The 24,144-nt window shown below is 35.5% G+C and overlaps 1 pseudogene; it reads right to left on the minus strand.

Moving 5' to 3' along the window:
- LOC122728856 overlaps positions 1–17,163 on the minus strand; it is a 92,234-nt pseudogene extending 75,071 nt beyond the window's left edge.
- Positions 17,164–24,144: the final 6,981 nt, after the last annotated feature.

Raw genomic sequence — 24,144 nt, forward strand, 5'->3', positions numbered from 1 at the left:
CAGCCTTTATTATTTTAACACCTAACACAATTAAGCAACTAGGGCAGTGTGATCAGGGCTTTGGTTTAGGGCACTAAAATTTATTTATTTATTTATCCATTCATTTATTTATTTTATTTTATTTTTTGGTGGGGCAATGAGGGTTAAATGACTTGCCCAGGGTCACATAGCTAGTAAATGTCAAGTGTCTAAGGCTGGATTTTAAGTCAGGTCCTCCTGAATCCAGGGCTAGTGCTCTATCCACTGTGCCACCTAGCTGCCCCATAGGGTACTAACATTTAAAGTGCAGAGAATTCTATAGAAATGTTTTTTATGAAAAAGTGTTACATTTGCAAGTTTTCAGCATGCTACCTAGAGTAGCATTGAATAAACTGAGATTATTATGCAGTTAGCAAGAATAGTTATCATATAGAATAAATTGCTAATCTGTGAGCTCCTTTAAATAACTAATTATAGTTAGGTATTGCTTGGCCAAAATTCATTTAGTTGCTGCTAATATTACTTTAGCATTATGAATTATAGGTGATCTAAGAATGTTTTTCCTGCTGTTTGCCCCAGGCACCAAATTTCTAGTTACAAGTGTTTCTCATTCTGCTTTTGTCTTGTTCCTATCTACTTCTTTTGGGGTGAGATTGTGATGTTTTTATGATTTTCTAAACTGGTAGCATCCTACTTTTCTCCAAAAGTAAGGCATCTGTCCTTTAATGAAAAAGAATATGCATAGGATCGTTGACCTCCAGTGAGAAAGAATGTTCAGGTTATCTAATCCAATTCCTTAATTTGGGTACTTCAATAAGGGTCTGCTCAGCCTAAGTTCTTTCTGAACCCACAGTTGCCCAAAGTATCATGCAGTTTTCACAGCTTCATATTTAGTGATATTATTAAGCCACAAGAAGGACCTTGACCTCCCTATTTCCAACAAGGAGATAGCTCAAATACATATGAGCATGTCAAAGACAGCTATTACTTTGCCTGAAGAAGTTTCCATTTTTCTATTTCTAAAACATTTGAAAATGAAATAAAAGATATTCACATTTTAACATTTTCATCCTTGTCCCTCAATTTATAATTGCTTTTGGAGAACTTTGTGTGTGTGTGAGGGGAGGGATGCAGAAAATGCTGTATTTGATGACACTTTTGGCTCAGTCCATGCAAGGGCCATCCATTTCCATTTATTTTAAGAAATTTCGAGATACAAAGACAGATAACATCTTTGTGATTTTTTTTTGGTTATTTAATTAGTGTAGGGCATCCCACATATCTTTCTTCCAATGCCTATTTGCAACTATTCATCAGCCTTCAGTCTTAGAAAGTTCCCTGGGAAGCTGAGAGTTTAAGCCATATGCACAGACTCTTGGAAACAGAGAAATGTCAGGAGTGGGACTTGAACCTGGGTTATTCCTGATCTCCCTTTTTTCTACCCGATTAACTAAGAAAATTGTCCAAGTACCTAAATAAATTTGACAAATAAATGGGGGCATTGAAATTCTAGGATTAATGATGCCAAATTCTTGAGAAACCAAGAAAAGACATTTTGAGGCAGCATTCAAGACTTCAGCCATAGATGTTTGTTTTTGACATCTGACAATCAGCCATGGACTTCCTCCCTGAAGAAGATGCATACAATCCAGCTGCTGCCTCTGCCTGTGATAGATGTCAATATGGTTTAGGGTACCTTAACTCTCCTACCATTTAAATTTATTTCCACAATAACTTTTTTTTTCCAAGTGTTCATAGGAATTTTATTTACATGTATCTTGCTGTGCAGGGTACAAGTTTCACTGTATAACAAAACCATCTTGATAATCAGGAAATATACAAGTGCCTAACTGAGATGAATGGAGCAGAAAAAATGTTCTCTCTGGGGCTCATCAGTACAGCACAGCTGTATTCTGTTTATCAGGCAACATTCTCTTCTACCTGGAACACTGGCAGCCTTCACTGACATCCAAAGAGATTCCCAAGAGCACCTGCAACAGTCAAATTTTGAAAGATGTATATCAGATTAAAGAAGATGTATGTCAAGCACAAAAGTATATAATGATGGAAGAGTGGTTAGTCAACAGCTTAGGTGAAAAGGAACTGGACATTTTAATAAATGGGAAGCTTAAAATGAGTCAGAAGTATAAAGGAGAAACCAAAATGACCTTTAGCTATATTAGCAGAGAAGGGATGTCCAGAAAGATGATCATACTTTAATCTTCCTTGGGCAGACTACAGGTTGTGAACTATCTTCAATTCCAAACATGGCATAATCGGAAGGTCATTGGCATATTGTGGACTATTCAGAGAAGTTTGGCCAGTGATGTTAAGGTCCTGAGAAATATCTCATGTGAGGATTAGTTGAAGCAACTGAAGATGTTTAGCATAGAGAAGAGGATACTAGGTGCAGCTTGAAAAACTAGGAGGGAGAAAGGAGGGATTAGTTGTTGTTTTTGTTGTTGTTGCTTTTTTTTTGGTTTTGTTTTTTGCCAAAGAAGGGCATACTGGAGAGCAAGGAATAAAAACTGGTTTAATCTGGGAGAGGGGATGGGAAATCGTGATAATTTATTCTATACTCCATTGGAATGGATTACCTTGGAAATTATAAAGTTTCCTGACCTGTAAGTATTCAGATGGAAATTGGATAATCAGCATGAGGATAGTGGATAGGAGATTCCTAATTAGGTTGGGATTTTAGTCTAGTGATCAAACTAAAATAAAAATAGAGACCACTGACCTGTATGTAAGTATACCTGTGGAGCACATCTTGACTTAGAAACCACATATTAACATTATCTGTGTACTATTATATTTTTTCTTATTTCATTCAATATTTCCCAATTATTATTATTTTTTGCAGGGCAATGAGGGTTAAGTGACTTGCCCAGAGTCACACAGCTAGTAAATGTCAAGTATCTGAGGCCAGATTTGAACTCAGGTCCTCCTGAATCCAGGGCCAGTGCTTTATCCACTATACCACCTAGCTGCCCTGCCCATTACATTTTAATCTGGTTCTAATGCACTGGGGAATATTACCTGCTGTCTAATACTACTGGATTAGATGTTCTCTATGTTGACTTCCAAATCCCAGATTTTGTGTTTCTAAAATAAACTTGTATGGGTTTCTAGGTTGAGTTGATTGGTATATTCCAATTCAAATTCAGTCCTTGAAAAAAAGGTGAATGGGGAACAAATTAGGGCTAAATTTGCAAGATTAAAAAAAGTGAAATAGAAAACTAGATAATCTACTTGATGTCCAGTTTTGTTTCCATTATCTGGGTAATTCAGTAAAGCCATGTGTCTGTGGATGTGTGTGTGTGTGTTTTTCCCTCAAATCATGTCTATTTTCAGTTATATGGATTAGAATATTGGACCTCAGAGATAAACTCTTCTGATCCCTAGGGTTGGCTAAATGAGGGAACTGAAATGAAGAACAAAAGTGATGAAGTCCACAATAATAAATTATTGGCAGAATCATAACCTCTGGATTCTGACTTTCATGCCTATTCCTTTTTCATCTACTGAGCTTATATATATATATATATATATATATATATATATATATATATATATATATATATATATATATTTCTATAATCTAAAATTACATGGAACCCAGAAGAGATGACTAAGGAATAAACCAGTAGGTCCATATATTAGCATGAAGGATCTGTAAACATTTATGTAACTTAAGCTAACCTTATCACTTTTGGTACAATGTATTGGCATGATGTAAGTTTTATGTTGTTCTATCATAACCTTTAGATTTCTTCAGAAGCCATTTAGTGGCAGTTGAATAATAATTTAAGACTGGAAGAGAGTTGGAGATCATGGAGTTCAACTCCTTTATTTTACAGATGAGAAAATTCGGTCTGATACATCCAAAGTCAGTCTTCGGTAATTGACTGAGGCAGTATTTGAACCATGGCCTTCCTGATTCTAAACCATCATGTTATGCACCACATCACCCAATTGCCTTAGCATTAAGCATCTTGGAAGGAAAAAGTCAGTAAAGTGATACATTTGAATTTGCTTCACAAATCATCATGACTCTATGGAAAGAACTTGAGTTTTGCAGTCAGCACACTCTGGCTCTCCAAGTTCTGTCAAAAATGAGTTCTGTGAACCTAAGCATATTACTTTATCTCTCTTTCCCTCAGTGGCCTCTTCCACAAAATGGGAATCCTAATGAGTGTACTGTTTAAGGTTGTTGTGAGGATCAAATAAGTTTTTATATAAAGTTCTTTGTGCCTTAGGCTCGAGGAAAGATAATTAAAGCTCCCATTTATGTAATACTTTAAAGTTTGCATAGGGTTTAAATATATTATCCCATTTTATCAATTCCCACAACTCTTTGAGTATGTGCTATTGTTATCTCCATTTTACAGATGAAGAAACCTTAGCTGAGAGATCACTAGATGTCTCAGATAACATAATAAATTTGAAGTAAGATTGTTGAATGTCTCATGTGCCCAACAATAAGCAAGCACTGTCTTAGTTGGGTAATTAGTTCTGGAGGCAGCTAGCTACATGGCTCAGTGAAGATGGCTCAGTGCTAGGCCTGGAGTCATGAAAATCTTAGTTCAAATCTTGCTCCAGATGCTTACTAGCTATATGGCTTTAACCTCTCTTTGCCTTAATCCACTGGAGAAGGAAATGGCAATCTGCTCCAGTATCTTTGTCCAAGAAGACCCCATGGACCATATTCCATGGGGTCCTAAAGAGTTAGACATGACATAACAAAAACAACAAACTAAGTCTGAGGAGTAAGAGGCACCGAGTTAAAATCCTGCCTACTGGCCTGCCTACAATCCCTACTACCTGTGTGATTTTGTTGAAGTACCTTAAATTTGTTAGGCCTTAGTTTCTTCATCTTTAAAATAATGAGTACATAGTCTATGAGGCCCCTCCCAATGTTAAAACTATGGTCCTATGAGTGGAAGGGAATAATAGAATGCTATGTACATAGTTAATGTTTGCCCTTCATTCTCAAAGAGGACCATGACATCAGGGTGATGTCATGATTGCACTGAATTGGATTTCAGTGAGGGAAGGCTTTCCAAAGTCATCAACTTCACTCTCTCCTCCAGAGCCATCAGGGCCCAGTGGCAAGACATAGAACAGAATGACTGGAGATGGGATCAGATGCTTAAGGCAATTGGGGTTAAGTGAATTGTCCTGGCTCACACAGCTAGGAAATGTCTAAGGTCAGATTTGACCTTGCAACTTCAGGGCCAGTGCTCTATTCACTCTGCCACCATAGGTACACAGTAGGAACTCAGTAGATATTTGATAAATTAATAGAGTATGTTATATTTCTAGCAAGGCACTATAAGCTATACAGAAACAAATAACTGGGGCATCTTGAAAAAAAAAAAAAACCTTGCTTTTGCCTGAAATCCTGGAACTCTGAAATTCTAATTACCTGGGTAACATAGGTAAAGGCAAGTGCTTTGCTTGAATGACAGAGATAATTCCTTTAATTCTCCACTTCACTTCAGTTATAGCTTATACTAATAAGTACCAGTTTAACTGAAGGGGCAGAATAATGGGTCATGTTGGACAGCTTTTAGAGATTTCAATGTGAGTTAAAATTACTGCCTGGATAGTTGTAAAATAACAGGGCATGACCATCTCCCTTGAGCTAGGAGCACTCTCCATTTTGCTTAAGATAGTTCACTTCATACCAAATCAGTGCTTTCATATGGGGATGGGAAAGAAAGGGGGTGAAGCAATGAGGGCTGGGAGGCAGTCTTCTATCATTAGGGAAAGTTACAGAGGATAGTTACTTTCCTAATAGTAGGCAACTCTAATGGTTCATTTATTACTCTCTATTGCCTGTATATCCAAAATATGACCCTTGAGCTTTTCAATAGTTATTGAATGACTTAGGTATGAAGGAAAGAAGCTCTTTGCTCATGGCCAAATGAGTAAGTTGTGGAACATACTTCATCAACCATCGTCTGTGAGAAGATTATAATTATTGTGTTCTAGCCTCCTTTAGCACCCTCTTCCTTTCTCCCTGACCCCTCCCTACTAGTATCCCCCCACAAAAAAGGGAAAAAAAACAGGTAAAAGGATGGGATTAATGCTGAAATTATTTTTAAAACAATAGTCCCTTTTCCTTAGTCTCAGCTAAAAACATTCAGCAGTACCAGTTTAAATTCATCATATTTGATTTATGCAGCTATGCCCAATCACCCAATTACAGCCTACTTTACAATTTTGCCCCCAGCAAAAATGTTAGAATTCATGCCCATAGCATTGCTGTAGCCAGAGGTGTCTTGGGTTCTGATAATGTCAACACACTGAAAATTGTATTGAATATATTATAGGTAAGTCTATCCTAAAAGGCCTGACTGTTGAGTGGTGCTGGCAATGGATATTTTTTTGTTTGTTTGTTTTTTGTTTTTTTAATTTGTGGAATGGGGGAAGGTCAAGAAGCTTAGAACAAGTTCACAGTTTTCTTTAACAGCTAAATGAAATGAACCAAAATTTCAAGGTTTAAGTCTATCTTAATGATAATCAATTGAATATTTAAACTCCTAAAGAGGATGACTCCCCATCTTTTCATAATCACTACATAGCAAGGAATAGTGCTTAAGTTAGAAATAGAGAAACCTGATATTCAGCATTATAAATGGTTGATTTCAGTCTTATTGAGGGGAGAGATAATATTATTTTTTAAATCTTTGTACTCCTAGTAGCTAGCACTGAATAAGTATTTAATAAAGCATTCTTGAATTGACAAAGTGCCAGATATTCATGGAGAGTGATAGTAGGAGCTTCATTTGTAGATTTTGAATATTGTGTGCAACAACTGCATTTAACAGTGAGGTTTATTGGAAAAAAAACCACAAAAAACAAATCACAGAATCATAGATATGGCACTATTAACAGAGTCTTTTTCAGGGACTGCTCATTCACCTTTGGTATCCACCTATCATCTAATTCTCATAGGACTGGATAATCAAAGGCTCTTAGCTTTGGGGTCAAAACCAAAGGACTAATTTTGCTAATGCCTCCCAATTAACCTAGATTTTTGTGGGGCATGTAAGCACTCATCAGAAATATCAAATGCTAAGCAACCAAACTGAAGCTGTTACAAGAACAGCAGACATTGTGGAGTGTATTAGTTACCAATATGGACAATAGAGTCATACCAAATTTTGCTGTGCATAGGACCTATGCTTCCCTAAGCTGAGGATAAAGCAACTATCCCTACTCAACCAGGCTCCTTTAGCTAGTTAGAACCTCAGCTTATCCCGAGATACCAAAATAACTCTCCCATTTCAGGGCATAGCTGCATCAATAGATGTACGGTTACGTACTTGACTGCCCTTGTCAGTTGTTCAACCTCCAAGAAGCAATGTCAACATAAGTCCACATCTACCTAGGAAAGAGAAGCCCTATATGTTTCAGTAGTTTCTGGGATCCAGTCTCCAGGAAGACTTACTTGCTATGTATAGACTCTTTTTTGGTAGTTCCATCTGACCCCCTCCAGATCTTCCCTCCTCAACAGAGTCACTTTCGCCTCAAGGCCTTTGCTCCTTAGAGGGACTTTATACCCTGGGTAAGTAGCTTGGGTCTCTGTCAATGGGCAATTTTTCCCCTTCTGGGATAGTTTAGAAAATTCCTTCTCAGAAAAAGTTTGAAAGAAAAAGGGGTACTATTATTGGGAGGTACCATACTTCCTGATAGCACTTGGGTAGTTAAACAGTTTCTGTATAACTATAATGAATATATATATATATATATATATATATATATATATATATATATTTTACTTGGAGGAAAGAAAATGCTATACTTAATTTGGGGTTAATTCTAAACCTCTAGATGGGAGAGAGGGGAAGTTTTTATTTAGCCCCTGTGAAAGAAAGTACCAGCTCCTCTACAAAAGGGCTCAGAGAAAACAAAAATTTTGTATCATTCCCCGGATATAGCTCGCAGATTAGGGGGAGGTTTTGGTATGTGAGCCGGGGAAGACTGAGTGGGTAGGGGGTATTACATCAACGTAGATCTTGGGAGAAGTTTAATGGAAGAGGCTTTATGACCTCTTAGGCTCTTTACTACTGATGACACTAATACTTGAAGAATTGTTCACTATATCAGAAGTGTCATCATTGTTCTGTGTCTCATATTCCTGGTGCTGCCTGAGTTCATCAGATGAATTTCAAAGTTGTAGCATCACATGGATCAGGTTATTGAGATCTGAGACTCAGTCCTTCTGGATGGAGGAGGAAAATCATAGGATTTCTGGCTTTTCTTCTTCTTCCCATTGTTTTTCTTTCTTATTCTTTATGGTGACTCTTGTAGGGTGGAATACAGTGAAATCCTCTTTCTCTTTTTCAATTAGTATTGCCTATGCTTAGAAAATTATCCACTAAAAACTTAACCCCAATTGCCTCACAAAAACAAAACAAAACAAAACAAAACAAAACTAAGAAACAAAAATATAAAATTGGAAAATGTTTAATAAAATAAATAATATACTACAACATAACTAATGTTAATTTGTGGTTTTCTAACTCAATATGCTGCCAAAGGGATCCATTTCTATTTCAGTTGGACACCATTGATCAAGATATCCTTGCAATCATGGAAGGGGTGGGGTATATAATCGAATCAATATTTACCAAGGTCCTTAACCCCAATTAGTTTTCCCTAATAGATGACAAAGATACTCTAGGACCTTGCTGGCCCATCCCTCTCTTCATGGCAGCTTCCTATTTCCTGATGCCTATAATGTACTCCTTTACCAGCAAATTTTAGAATCCCTGTTTCCTGCAAAATTAAACAAGTGGCAATTTTTTGAAACTTCTCTCCTGAATTTCCAGTTTGTTAGTGCCTTCCTCATTAAATTTACTTTGTATTCTTTTGGCATGAATTCTCTATGTCTGTACATGTTTATATATATATGTATATATATATGTATGTATATATATACACACACATGTGTGTATGTATACATATGTGTATATGCATGTATGTATGCATGCATGTGTATATGTATACACATATGTAAACATGCCTATATCTATATATACATCCCAAATATATAGGTACGTATATGTGTATATAGGTGTGAATATAGGCATGTGCACACATGTTTATATGTATACACATGTATATGTACATATATGCATGTAGACATATACATATATACATACACATATGTAAGCATAAAACACAATGTCCTTGGAATATAACTGGACATTGAATAAATACTTGCTGATTGATTACCTCTTAAATACTTACATTCTTTTTTTGTTTTGTTTTGTTTTGTTTTGCAAGGCAATGAGGGTTAAGTGGCTTGCCCAGGATCACACAGCTAGTGTCAAGTGTCTGAGGTCAGATTTGAACTCAGGTCCTCCTGAATCCAGGGCCAATGCATATCCATTGCACCATCTAGCTTCCCGCAAATACTTACATTCTAATGAGTCTCTCTTCCTTATAAAACTTGGCCTCCTCTGAGCTAGTGGCTCTCAGCACAGAACTACCTGTCTGCCTGAGCTTGTAGTGCTTTGACTGTGTCAGTTTTTTTTTTTTTTTTGGTCAAACAATCAAATCCTTAAGGTTTTGTCTTGTGAGATCATAACTCCTGTACTTAGACCAGATCCCCCTTCCTCATCCCCCACTACCCTGCCACTGCTCATTAAACCCAATCTAGTTCTATTTGACCCAGCCTGGCCTAGATAGTTTAACCTAGTCTAGCAGAACCTTAATCATGGCACCTTAAGAATTTGCACTGCCAGGGAAACAAAGAGCAATATGTGCTTGTGTTCATATGAAATGTTCCTAGGACTTCACAGAACCCTTCCAGATCCAAACCTTTCCCTTTTATAAAGAGTATTACCCATATAATGGAACCTATTCAATTCCCCACAGTGGGGGAAAAACACAATATTAGAATTGTATCATTTTTTCCCATTGTCTATAAAATATTTGAAGTGGAAATGGCTATTTTCAACACCAGAGACCTCATGGGAAATGACCTGTACACTGGATAAGATGACAGGCACAGTAGGGGGTTTCATTACACCTTAGAATTTGACTGGCACAAACAGCTCACTCTGGCTTTCCTAACCTCTGTCAAAGTGCTTGGAATTGAATCTGTAAATGTTAATCAATATTTCAGACCTATTAAATAAAGAAAGGCATTGTGGAAATCAAAGTGCTAATGGCTAACCTGGCTCTGGAAGGGCTCTGTCAAAAGCCTGGTTGCTAGCAAAAGAGTTACTGTTTTAATAAAATAATTCAACTAATTTAAATTTATCAAAAACATTTTACTTCCTAATACTACTACAGTAGACCAAAATACTCAACAATAATAATATAAACAAGAACACTTTTATTGTTTTTTTAAACTACTTTATAAAGGAAAAATAAACATGGATCCCTACTATTTGGAACTAGGATCATCTAGCATGAGAAAACATTTAAATTTTTAAAAATTATTTTCAAATCACTTCAAATCTTAGCAGAAAATAATATGTTATACAAATTGCCTTCCCCACTTAGCCTGCAAAATATGTTACTGACACTTTTCATTAACAGACACAAAAACCAAATCTGTTTGTACCAAAGTTGAAGAAAGTAAATCTCTGTAAGAAAATGCGATACTTCCAGTTTCACAACTATATTTGGGAATTCAAGCAAAAAATATACCAATAGACTCTGAGTACTGAAGGAAAGAGACTTAATTTAAAGTCACCATGATCCTAAGCATGATGGGCTTTCCAGATCATAATTAAAGTTTTGAATTGCATATTAAAAAACCATAGGTAACCAGGGTAGAAGCAGGAGAAGATGTGGAAATCCCTTACATGATCTAGGTTAAGAGTACTCTCTGGGCCATCATCTATTGGAAAGCCTTGTTTGACTGTTTGATCAATCCATCTCTGTTTCTCAAATATATATATATATATATATATGTATATATATATATATATATATATATATATGTATATATATATGTATTGTGTATGTGTTTGTGTGTATATGTATATGTATGTATAGATATACATCTTATTTATCTTATCTATCTTAGCTATTTATATCTATATCTATATCTATAGTATATCTATATCTATAGTATATCTCTATCTCTTATCTATCTCTATCTCTATCTCTATCTCTTATCTAACTCTATCTCTATCTCTATCTATTATCTATCTCTATCTCTATCTATTATCTATTTCTATTTCTATCTCTATCTCTATCTATCTATCCACATATACAAAGGCAAAAAGCATTTATTTAAAGTTGAATAGCAAGGTAAATAAGAAATTGAATCAAATAATAAATGTTTCCTCTACCCACATATAAATGGCTCCAATGCTTAAAGGGGAGTGCTTCTCCAATCCCTATTTAACCCCTCTATATCCTCAAAATAGACAGTTAGATCAAACACATTCCATTGTCATTGAAATTTAGAGTCCAAAGACTCTGCCTATTCAGCTTGGTGTGGGAAGCTCAAGAGTGAACCTACATTACTGAAATCTCATGATGTTTTTCTTAAAGTCATCATCACAGTACATGTGGGGTGCCTAAATTCAAGACATAATGACCAAATCCATGTTAGGTTTTTTTTTTCCTGTGTTTTGCTGCTCTTTCATCTTCTCCTCTCTCCTTTCCACTCCTATTTCTGTTGCCCAGGTTTCCACCTTGAAACATTATGTCCTTATGTGAGAATTTGACAGCAATATTTAAACATTCTATACCACATAGTCTTCTAACCAAATCATTATGCAGACTCTTGTAGGAAATATGGTCCATATATTTTTACCCAATAAGCAAGGCTCCCCTGACCCCAGTAACTGCAAGAAATGACATGCGTAAACTTATCTCCTGAAACTTTAAAGAGATATACAGACAAATACAGTTCCTTATGAGGCAGAAAGTAGTGGGTTCAAGTCTTTTCTCTGACACATTCTGATCATCCAAACTTGGCCTAGCCTCAGTGGATTCAACCAGAGCTCCAAGATTATGAGTTGCTAAACACTCCCCAATCTGCATTGATATGATTTTTTAAACAATTCATTACATTAAAAAAAATTTTTTTTGGCAGGGCAATGAGGGTTAAGTGATTTGCACAGGATCACACAGCTAGTAAGTGTCAAGTGTCTGAGGTCGGTTTTGAACTCAGGTCCTCCTGAATCCAGGGCCGGGGCTTTATCCACTGTGCCACCTAGCTGTCCCCTGATTTACTTTTAAAAATCTGCTTTAAGCAATGAGGAGTATTCTGAAGTAAGAGAAGTCTAAATGATATTGTATACTATAAATTATTTTTAAAGAACTACTTTTTAAAGATTTTAATAATAAATAGAATCTTCCAAAAATATAGTGCTAACAGGAGTTATATTGGAGCATACCCTATGGAGCATTCATGGGGATAATTCTGTAGGGGCCAGTCCCTTGATTTATAGTTACTTATAATAACTAGTATGATGAAAATACTGATTATACTCAAACTTCTCAATGCCAGTCATAAAACTATAAAACAAATGCATACAAACATTAATTTGTATTATCTCTTAGACAATGCAAACATTTACCCTATGAGGAAAAAACTACCACCGACCTGATTTCCTAGAGTTTCCCCAGTAAGCATGTCATACTGGTATTCAATAACAAGGTTCCCTCTCTGCTTAGCCAAAGGCCATGTATATTGTTCTTAGTATATCAGTCAATAAGCATTGGGTTTTAAGCACAGGGAACCCAGGAATCCGTCTTATGTTTGAGCCAAAATCAGGTTGAAGATTGAGGGAGGGTTTTGCAAATGGGTTAAGCATGTTTTTACCCACAATAATTACTCCTACAACAAAAGATACCAGCTATCATTCTGGGGAACTCCAACCTATGAGAAAAAGTTTAATTTGAAGGAAACGATCCTAGAGAGGTGTCATATACATGTTTTTAGAAATTTGTTTAGCATTATTTTTTTTTAATTTTGAGTTCCAAATTTTCTGCTCCTCTCCCTGTCTCCCCCCCCTCATTAAGAAGGCAAGCAATTTTATAAAGGCTTTCCAATGTGCAGTCACACACAAATATATTTCCCTATTATGTTGTGAAACAAAACACAAACATAACACAAGCAAATTAAAGGTTCAAAAAACCTGTGCCCTCTGTCTACTCAGTTTTTCTGGATAGTTTATTCTTGGCTGTAATCCTAGCTCCTGTGCATTATTGAATATCATATTTCAAGACCTCTGATTCTTTAGCATGGAAACTGCTAAATGTTTTGTGATCCTGACTGTGGTTCCATGATATTTGGATTGTCTCTTTCTGGCTGCTTGCAATATTTTCTCATTGACCTGGGAGCTCTGGACTTTGGCTATAATATTTCTGTGTGTTTTAATATTGTAATTCCTTTCAGGAGGTGACTGGTAGATTCTTTCAATTTCTGTTTGACTCTGTGGTTCTAGATATAAGGTCAGCTGTCCTTGAAAATTTCTTTAAAGATGATTGTCTAGGCTCTTTTCTTTTTTTGACCATAGTTTTCAGGTAGTCCAGTAATTCTTAAATTATTTCTCCCTAGTATATTTTCTAGGCCAGGTGTTTTTCAAATAATATATTTTGCTTTTTCTTCTATTTTTCCTTCTTTTCATTGTTTTAATATTTTCCCTGATATTCTCAAAAGTTATTAGTTTCTAGTTGTCGAATTCTAATTTTTAAAAGAATTATTTTCTTTGCTAGGACTTTGTACTTCTTTCTACTTTTGGTCTATTTTTCTTTTTAAGGAGTTCTCTTCAGTGAATTTGTGTGTCTTTTTGTTTGTTTGTTTGTTTTGTTTTGTTTTGTTTTGTTTTAGCCATTTGACCAATCTTTTTTTTTAAGGTGCTATTTTCTTCATCTTTTTTTTTTTTACCAAACTCGGCTCATTTTTTCCTTTCTTTATTTCTTTTTTTTTTTTTTTGGTGGTTTGTTTTGTTTTTTGGGGCAATGAGGGTTAAATTACTTGCCCAGGGTCACAGAGCTAGAATGTGTCAAGTGTCTGATGGTGGAGTTGAACTCAGGTCCTCCTAAATCCAGGGCCTGTGCTTTATCACTGTGCAAACTAGCTGCCTCTTTTCATATTTTCTTGCATCCTTCTAATTTCTTTTCCTAATATTTAATGCCCCTTTCTTACTTTATTTTTAAAATCCTTTGCGAGCTTTTCCAGAAATTCTTGTTTAACTAATGTCCAATTCACATCTTTATTTGGAGGTTTTGCTTGTAGCTATTTTGACATTGCTATCTTCTTCTGGGTTTGTGTCTTGATCTTCCATAGCATTATGATTACTTTTAATGCTTAGGTATGTTTTGGTAATTTATTCCTTTTTCCAGACTATAACTTGACTTTTAGCTTTATATTAGAGTTGAGTTCTGCTAACCTGGGGAAGGAGAGGCATTGTTCCTAGCGTCAGGCTTTTCCATGCTACTGTTGTCAGAGATGCCTCTGAAGGTCAATAATTTAGGGGGCTTCCAAGATGGTATGATCCAAGGAAAGGTGTGGTAATTGATCTCCTGGCCTATTCTATGTTCTTTACAGAAGAAGGGACCTTGTTCCCTTGTTTGCACTAGTGTTAGTGCTCCTCTCAGTCCTGGAACTTTGATAGGTCCCCTTCAATCACAAGTACTATGCTTCTGCTCCCTTGTACATTATCCTTCCCAGGAACTCTGATCAGGACCACTGCACCCCTGTGACTGAAAGTACTAGTGCTTCTCTTTGCCCTGGAACTGGGATCTGAAACTGCCTTTGAACAAATTGAACAGGGTCCTAAACTCAGTGCCAGCAAAGGATCCCCTGTAATCTCTTTCTGACCAGTGATCTAACCATTTTATCATCAGCAGGCTGAGAGCATCTGAAGTTGCTACTGCTGTTACAGCCACCTCCAAGGATTGCCTTTGATGTTGCCTCAGCATATCCTGTGCTGTATTCTGTGTGGATCATCACTGTGGTATAATAGACTTTTCCTACCAACCACCTAAGTTATCATGGGCTGGAAAAATGTCTCACCCCAACTTTTTATTGTTTCTGCCAGTCCAGAAATCAATTTGAGGCATTATTTTAAAGTTGTTTGGAGCAGAATTTTGAAAGAGTTAAGATGAGTTATTGCCTCTACTCCACCATGTTGGTTCCGCCAATAATATAAATCATATAAATCTAAGCTCAAGTTAGCATCATGATTAGCTACCCATTCTCTAAATATTAAAAAGGCACCACATTTTTTATTCTATAGGCAAGGGAGTACCTATCTATTCAGCAGGTTGTTTAAAACAATTACATTTTAGGATCTGTAGTGAAGAAAGTTGATTTCTTGCATCTTGAAATCTATTATATATCTTTAATTTTTTTGCTGATTAAGAGGAGAAAGATATTTTTTAAAAAATTATTCTAGTATAGAACAATGCACTATTAAATATATTCTTTTTAAAAAATATATTCTAATTGAAATGGATTGCCATGTACAATAAATGTAACAAACATTGGTTACATACCGATATTTGCAGGTCATAGTAAATTTATCTTACAAAGAATATTTATTTTTAAATTATTTTAAAAACAATCTTAATCTTATATTCTTGCTACATTTAATAGTCCTTTTAAATAACAAATTCTTTTCTGCTTCCATTTTACAAGTATAATCAATAACTATAAGATTGTTGCATTCATTGAAATGAATGATGGATACACTTGAAATTTATATAAAACTATACAACACACATATACATATATACATGTATGTATATATGTATGTATGTATCTATTCATCCAAAACATTCTTTCACATACCTCTACCTCTGTTTTGCTAAGGGCCTGGAAATACATTCAGGAGAAATTAACATTTTATCTGGATCATTTCTGGTCCTCCATTTCATTATTACCAATAGTTTCAGAATGGTATAATCATTTGCAACATTAAAATCCCCAAGAAGTTTGGCATTGACATCATCAGGAAAGACAGCATCTGTTCATTTGGAAAATTCCCATTGAGAAGGAAAGTCATTGCTGTATGCTTGGTTACATTTCTAAAGATCCAGAAAAAATTTCCTTTCACTTAACTTCTTCCTCAGTAAATTCTTATGTTTTATGGCCTCTATGCATACTCAAAGATGGTTGAAAAATATATTATGAGCCTCCTGAATTTAGAACAATATTTGGGATTAGCATAACTTAAAAATCATTATTAAGGACAACAATAAAATAACCATTTTTTTAATTAAGGAAGGTTAAATTCTCATACATTACCCTGAAAAATAAAAAAGCCCATATAGAATTGATGTTTATATGACCCTGGGGAAATGCAGCCAGGATCAAAAATACAGTTTGTGTTTATGGAATGATCAATATCAGGGCTTTGGGTTTTACTGTATTTATTAGTGTATGTATGTGTGACATGTACATATCTGAATATATCCTTCTCTTGTTATTCTTCCTCATTGCTTGCATTTATATATTCTTTTCGTAAATTTTACAGAGGCACTTTGCATAATTTTCCCTTTTGATTCTCATAGCTACTATTATCCTCTTTTATAGATAAAAAAGATGAGGCTTATAGAGGTAAATTAACTTGCCCAGGGTGATACAACTAAAAAATCTTTGAGGTAAGATTGAAACCTAGGGCTCTAGGCAGCTTAGGCCTATTGGACAGAGGCCAGTCTTGGAGTATTTAAAAGCCTGAATTGGAATGTTGGATTTGACACAACCTAGTAAGAATGGTTAATTCTTGCTTGTTCCAGGAAATTCTCAAAGTTTATAAGGTAAAGACAAGTTGCTAATTGGTGAATTAAGTTCTTATTGTTAGAGTTCCTGTCATTGATAATATTACAGATTTCATCAAAAAAGGTATAGAAGGAAAGTATACAGGCCTAGGATTGATATATTATATGCATTTTAATCTATAAGTATGTATTTATGTATGTTTGTATGTATACATACACATATACTTAATCCATATATCCATATCCATATACACACATTCATACATACACATAGATATTTTTTAAGTAGGAAAAAATGGAGAGGACATAAGTTGATGCAACCTCTTCTACACTATCAGGATCAGAAAGGAAAACTGAAGGTAGATCAGCAGCACTAAAAAGGATTTCAGGAATGCCCTCTTGTTGTCCAGATGAGCAGCTGGGAATATCCCACACGATGGTTGGATACCCATTGTAGACTTCAGCAGCCATGCTGATAATGTTAGGTGGGACTGAGATTGAAAGCAAGACTTGTTCACTACATAGACTCAGCAGAGGCTAAGGAGAGGTGTTGAAACTGCATTAGCAACAGTGTCATGATATATCCTCAAATGAAAAGAATTCAAAAACTGATGCTATATGTGGAGGAACTGTAAATCAAACCCTTTGGGGAAGAAAAAATAGCTCAGTGGGATGACTTCTCTAATTTCTTTGGTAACACAGGAGTTCCTTTTTCAACCATTGTCCAGTTTACTTTCTTCTCAAGTAAAGTTCAGATTTTTCGCTTCCATCAAATGTGGGGATCCTATTTATGTTCTTTATTGTCTTAAGAAAGTATGGTATATATAGAATGCCTTTGTTAGTCTAAATGCTAGCAGATGTTTTTTGAGAGACCCAAGCCAGTTCTAATGTTCCCAAGAGAGATCTTAGGTAAGGGATGTGAACCATAGACTTTAATTATGGAAAGACCCAAAACTTGATCTTTCTGTTTTGTCAGAGATCTGAAAATGACATAGCTTAGATATGTGTATGAAGGACAAGAAGAATAAAGTTGGTATATTTTTAGGTTCAAGTATAGTTTCTTATGCTGAAACACCACCAGAAACTGAAATCACGTCTAAGTATATTAAAAAAACATAACTATAAAAAATCCTGAAAATACTAACTTTTTAGGATATCCTGTAGAATGAGGGGTTGTAGAGAAACAAAAGGATGTAGAAAAGACAGAATCACATTAGCCAAATTCATAGATATATCAGCAATCTCTACAAAGATAGTACAAAATAAGATTTCTTAAAAATCAGGGCAGCTAGGTGGCGCAATGGATAGAGCACTGGTCCTGGATTCAGGAAGAACTGAGTTCAAATTCAGTCTCAGACACTTGACACTTACTAGCTGTGTGACCCTGGGCAAGTCACTTAACCCCAATTGCTTCACCAAAAAAAAAAAAAAAGATCAATTACAGATATACCCATTCAGAAACCAGAAAAACAGATGTGAACTAAATGATAATGTTCTCATTTACTTCTAAAAATTATACAAAAGCTAATTTAATTGATTTTTCTTGGTAAATGAGAAGTTTTCTGGGATTTATCTAAGTTAATATAGAAATCAAACTTTGAATTCATAGTATAAAAGATAATATTTAAGATATTTAATATTAATATTCCTCTTTTTCCTTCTGTTTATCTACCTTTCAATTAGTTTTTCTGTCTCTCTCAGTAATCAGTTAACAACTTGTTTTAATTACCTACTATGTGACAGGAACTGTGCTAAGTGCTAGGGATACGAGAAAGATGGAGGTGGGGGAAGATACACTGTTTTCAAGGAATTCACATTTTAATGGGGGAAACAACATGCAAACACCTATGTACAAACATGATATGTAGAGGGTAAATTATAGATAATTTCAGAAGGAAAAAACTATATACAAGGAGGACTAGGAAAGGCTTCTTGTACAATATAGGACTTGAAGGAAATGAGGAAACAGAGAAAGCAAAGATGGTTGTACAGAGGGAGTTGTTCCTGAAATAGGTGCAACCAGTATAAAAAGTGTAAATACCTAGAATTGGAAAAAGTGTTATGTTTGAGAAACAGAAGAGGAGTCAAGGTTGTAAGCCTGGGTGAATGGGAGGATAGTAATATCCTTGACAGCAATAGGGAAGTTATAAAGAGGGTATGGTTTGGAGGGGGAAATAATGAGTTTATATATATATATATATATATATATATATATATATATTAGTCTTCTCTAACTAAACTTTTGAATCTCGCTTCAAAATTAGAGAAGACTAACTTTTCTGTAGTAAATGGATGTTGAATCACTTAGGGAGATTTAAAATGTATTGCTTAAATGAGAAACTAGTTCAAATTATGTAATATACATTTGTAGTGGACTAAGTAAGCAAAATTTTGCAATTTTTACCATCTCCTTTCAGTAGCTTATGAAAAGGCATGTAGGTAGTGGCTAGTGTGAGTATTCCAAGGCTTCCTCTTAGAAAGGCAAAATTGGCAATAGGATATGGTGGCAAAGTACTCAAAATAATCAGATATTAAAGTTAAACTTGTTCATCAAGGAGTTAAGATGGGGAAAAGGGAGAGTGTAGCTACTATATGTGTTATGGCTTAGGAAATAATGGAGGAGCTGAGGGATAAGAAGTTGCATCGGAGAGGAAGAACTTGTCTGGAGATTGCAAAGCAAAGGGAGAGGTGGAATAGATAAAATAAAATAGATGAAAGAATGTTGGAGTTCATGAACATGAAAGTGCTGCATTTGTGGGTAATGGCAACATCAAGATTATGTCAACCTTTGTGCATAGCTGCAGTAAGGGGAGGAATAGATCAATGGAAGGAAAGAAGGAAGGAAGAAGGAAGTGAGAAAAGGAACAGAAGGAAAATTAAGAGAAGGAAAGACAGAAAGAAGGAAGGAGAGAGGAGAGAAGGAAGGATAAATGGAAGAAATGAAAGGGGAGGAAACAAGCATTTATCTTAGGGCTTACTATGTACCAAGTATTATGTTAGTGCTGAATATGTGAATACAAGAAAAAAAGAAAGGACATTTGCTGCCTTCAAGGAACTTCTTCTTTTGGAAGAAGGCAATACCCAAAAAGGAGCTGGAAAATGAAAAGTGTGGATAGGAGGGTAATCAGAATAGGGCATGGGTTTTAAGTCCAAAAACCAGAAATAGGTATGGAAAGTGAATGAACACTGCTTTTGGCCTTTCTACAAATGGATGCTGCAAGAGAAACTCACCAATCAGAGAAGGCATTAGGTTTCACACAGAGAGTGTTCCAACTGAAAATACCACAAGGGTGTTTAGACATTCCAGGAACAAGAAGTGCCAAGTGCTGAGGGAAATTCCAAGATAAACATCTTGCTTGGAAATCTGGGAATGAGGAACAGATCAGATAGGGAATTAAGCAGATGAGGAACTGGAAGATTAGAGTATATTTGGTGAAGTTCATAGTATGAAGGCAGGAGTTAGAGTGGAATGAAAGACTGTGACTCAAGCACTGAACTCATTAAGTCTGCAAGGAGAGGTATTCTGAGGTTGGGAGACAGTCATCAGATTGGAATAGTGATGAAATTAAAGGGAGAGCCTTTAAGTAGCAGTGGGGAGCAATATTCCTATCATGACCAGCAAGCTGGGGGTATGAATGAAAGTAAAACCAACCATAGAAAGCTCAGTCAAGAAAACTATGTAATCAAGAGGGATCAGGGTTTCAGTGAGTGTAAGAAGATGGAAGGAAGGAGACAAGAAAAGGTTTAACATACAAGCTAAATTTTACTATGCAACAGGAATTCCAGAGAGCGCAGTGGAAGGAGGGATAGCTTTGGAATGTGGTACTGATGGAGTTGGGTTAAGGTGAGTGGGAATAAGGGACATTAGTAGGGAACCAAGAATGGAGTTTGATCAGTGGCAGCCAAGAGTTCAGAGTCACTGGGAAGAGATGGTGGGTTGGTATTATATTAACCACTGATGAATGAGTCTGAGCCCATGGAGATCAGCTTAGAAGTAGAGTTGTTCTAGAGTATCAGATAGCAGTGCATAGCTAGGAAGGTAATGAAGTGGGATTGGAGGGATTGCTTTATCCTGGTTAGGGCACGGCCACCACTATGGATGAGAGAGACTCAGGCAAGTAATAGAGAAGGAAAAATTGTATTTCTTTTCTTGTTGAGAAGAGGAAACTGGTCTCCTAGGGCATAATGAGAAAGCATGTGCCCAGTCTTTTAAGTAGGTTCTGGTATATCATCCCCAAGACGCTGGGGATTCATCTTCCTGAGTTAAAATCTGGCCTCAGACACTTACTAGCTGTGTGACCCTGGACAAGTGACTTAAGTCTCTTTGTCTAAACTCCTCATCTATAAAATGAGCTAGAAAAGGAAATAGCAAACCACTCCAGTATTTTTGCCAAGAAAACACAAATGGAATCAAAAAGAGTCAGACACAACTGAAAACCACTGAACTGAAGTCTAGTTAAAGTTGAATTGTACAAATTCTTTCTCTCCAATTTTTCAATAAGATAGTATGAAGTTCTTGTAATCAAATCCTCACCCTAAATTTTGCCCATGTGTACTTAACATAATAGGGTCATATATTTAGACCGAATGACACATTTGGTAAGTTTTTAACTTGGCATCCAGGAACTTAAAAATATTTTAGATCTTTATTATAATATAATTGCTTTTCTTGTCCATTTTGTATGCTTTATTTTATGCATTTAAAAATAAATTTCCTGAAGATGGAATCCAGAGACTTGGTCAGACTCCTAAAGGTGTTCATGATACATCAAAAAGACTAAGGATGCCTGATTTAGAGAACTCCTAAATGTCAATAAATTTAACCCCCTTGTTTTACAGATAGGGAAATTGAGGTACAGAGAGGATAAGTGGCTTACTCAGCATCATAATCCAGTAAGTACCTAAGTGAGGATTCAAACTCAGGTTTTCCTGATTCTAATCCAAGTATATAGTAATTATATATTTTAAATCAGTCAATTAGATTTCGCCTCTATTAAAGAAATCAACCAATTGTATTTGACATGGTGAATTGTTTTACATACATACAAACATACACACACACACACACATATATATATATGCACATGCATACAAGAATACATATATTGTGTGTGAATAACAGTAGCCACAAAAGTTTCTATCATTTTTTGCTTCAGTGTCCAAGAGCAGGAAAAAATTAAAAGGACAAAAGAAAAAGAAAAACTTAAAAACTTTAATAAATAAAAAGGAAGCATGAAGGAATATTGGGAAAGAAAGAAAAGGAAACACTCCAAAACATTCACATCTAAAAACAAGGCCTTTGAGTAGTAAATATATGATCAGCTTCTTAATTACCTCAGTTCTCTAAGGAATGTCAATAGAGATGATTCAGACAAGAAAAAAAAAAACTTGAACAAACTTTGCTTTTAACTGAATTGCTTCAGTGATCAGATGAATATCAGATTATCAAAAAAATATTTTAGTAACTGAAGATAATACTTTTTTGGTGGTAGGGATGGGGGAAGTTTGATTCATATTATTGTTCAACTGTCAACTTTACCTTGTTTTAACAAACAGGTTTGACATTTCGGGGCCAATGTGCTGTGTGTATATTGAATAGAAAAAAAAATTCCATCTCTGCCCAATAAATCATAAGTCCAAATAATATGAATGCTATTTCACTTGGATAACCCATGGAATGAAGGGGGCAGGAGTAGAATATTAAAGTATATTGTTGGAATTGTTTAAATATTGTAAGAGTTATCATTTCTATATAGGAAGACTTTTTCATGACTTCAAAAAGCTGCCAGTAGAACTCTGATAATGACACTTACTGTCAAACTTATCATACCTCAATTATATTAACACCTTCTTTTGAAGTTTTCTTTTTAACATGAAAAACACAATTTATTATAAAAGGTCTCTGTACATCCTGAAAGGATTCAAAGGCCCCAACAGGCTTCTCTTCAGAGATCTGTAGGTAGGTAAAACTTTATATTCAGCTGGTGAACAACTTGGTTTACTTTGCTGAGAGGTCAAAAAAATGAGGGGTTTTCATCAAATCACAAGGGAAAAAAGGTGGCTTGAAGGGACCCCCTACTGACATACAGGAGTTTTATATTACCATAACCAGCCCTTTCAAGGCTTTCAGCAAATCCCTTCAAAATCTCCAATCAGAAGGTGCTGAGCCTACGTTGCATATAGTTATAAGTGTTGGGCTTGACCTGAATTCAACCATGCTAGGAATGCATTACTTATTTTATGTATTTCTCATAAATTTTGCTGCTATTTTCTTATACCTCTCTGCTTCTTAACCTATTTCATTTCTTTTGAGCCTTTGCCAGAGGGTGAGGAGGGGCAAAAATCTGTTTTGTTTACTAATGGTTACAGCCTTCCTCCAAAGTTTGGTGGAACAAAAGGTTGAAACTCTTGGCTAAGATGAAGTTTGAGGACTTCATGTGAATTTCAATTTCATTTGCCCCTGTTGTTTGATTTCCTTTAGTACCACTGAAAACCAAAGGTAAATTTAACCAAAATTATTCTTAATCTATGCTACTCAGAATGTGAAAAATATAAATGATTGCTATAGTAATGAAAACTACAGTAATGAAAAGGACTGAAAGAAAATCTAACGGAATAATTGTAATAATCAATTTTGATCTCAGAGAACAAAAAAAGAAAGAAAAAAAACACCTGTCTTCTGGAAGAATCAAGGGATTATATGGGTAAAATGCTGCATGTGCTGTCAAATATCATCATTTTGGCTTACCTCTTTTTCTTTGTTACAGGACAGTTCAATTTAGGGTGGGTTTATTGCCTAGAAGCTAGGATAGACACAACACCTGTGATTTCAGAACTTCTGGATAAGGAAATCCCCTTACGAATACAGATTAGCACCTCCTAAGCAATTCATAATCTTAGAGAGTTGTCTAGAACCATGAGAGGTTAAATGATTTTCCCAGGGTCATGAGCTAAAATGTATCAGTGGTAAGACAGCCCAATTCTTTCTGGCTCTAAAGTCAACTCTCAAACCAGTACATTCTGTAACCTCTCTATGTATAAGTTATTGTCATTTAAAATGAAAAGAGACTAATCATTGGGGAGTGGATAGAAAGGTAGCCTCATAGTTAGGAAGATGTGTGTTTAAGTTCAGCCTGTGACACACATTAGCTCCATGATTTTAAGCAAATTACAAAACAGCTCAATGTTGCATACATTTCAGATTTGGTAGTTGCCTATCTATACTCATAGAGGAAGTTTCTTCATCAACAGTCACCTATATCAATGAAGTCAGTGGTCCAAAAAATCAAAATCAAATAAAATTGTTGTATTATGTGGTAGCTACATGGAAAAAGTCACTCATCCATTTTGGTCTCAGTTCTTTTGTTTCTTAGAGGTACTAGAAGATCTCTAGACACCCATCCAACTATAAATATGCAAGTCTATGATCCTGGGAATCATCATGTTTTCTTG

Source organism: Dromiciops gliroides, chromosome 5 (genome assembly GCF_019393635.1).
Source record: "Dromiciops gliroides isolate mDroGli1 chromosome 5, mDroGli1.pri, whole genome shotgun sequence".
NCBI lineage: Eukaryota > Metazoa > Chordata > Mammalia > Microbiotheria > Microbiotheriidae > Dromiciops > Dromiciops gliroides.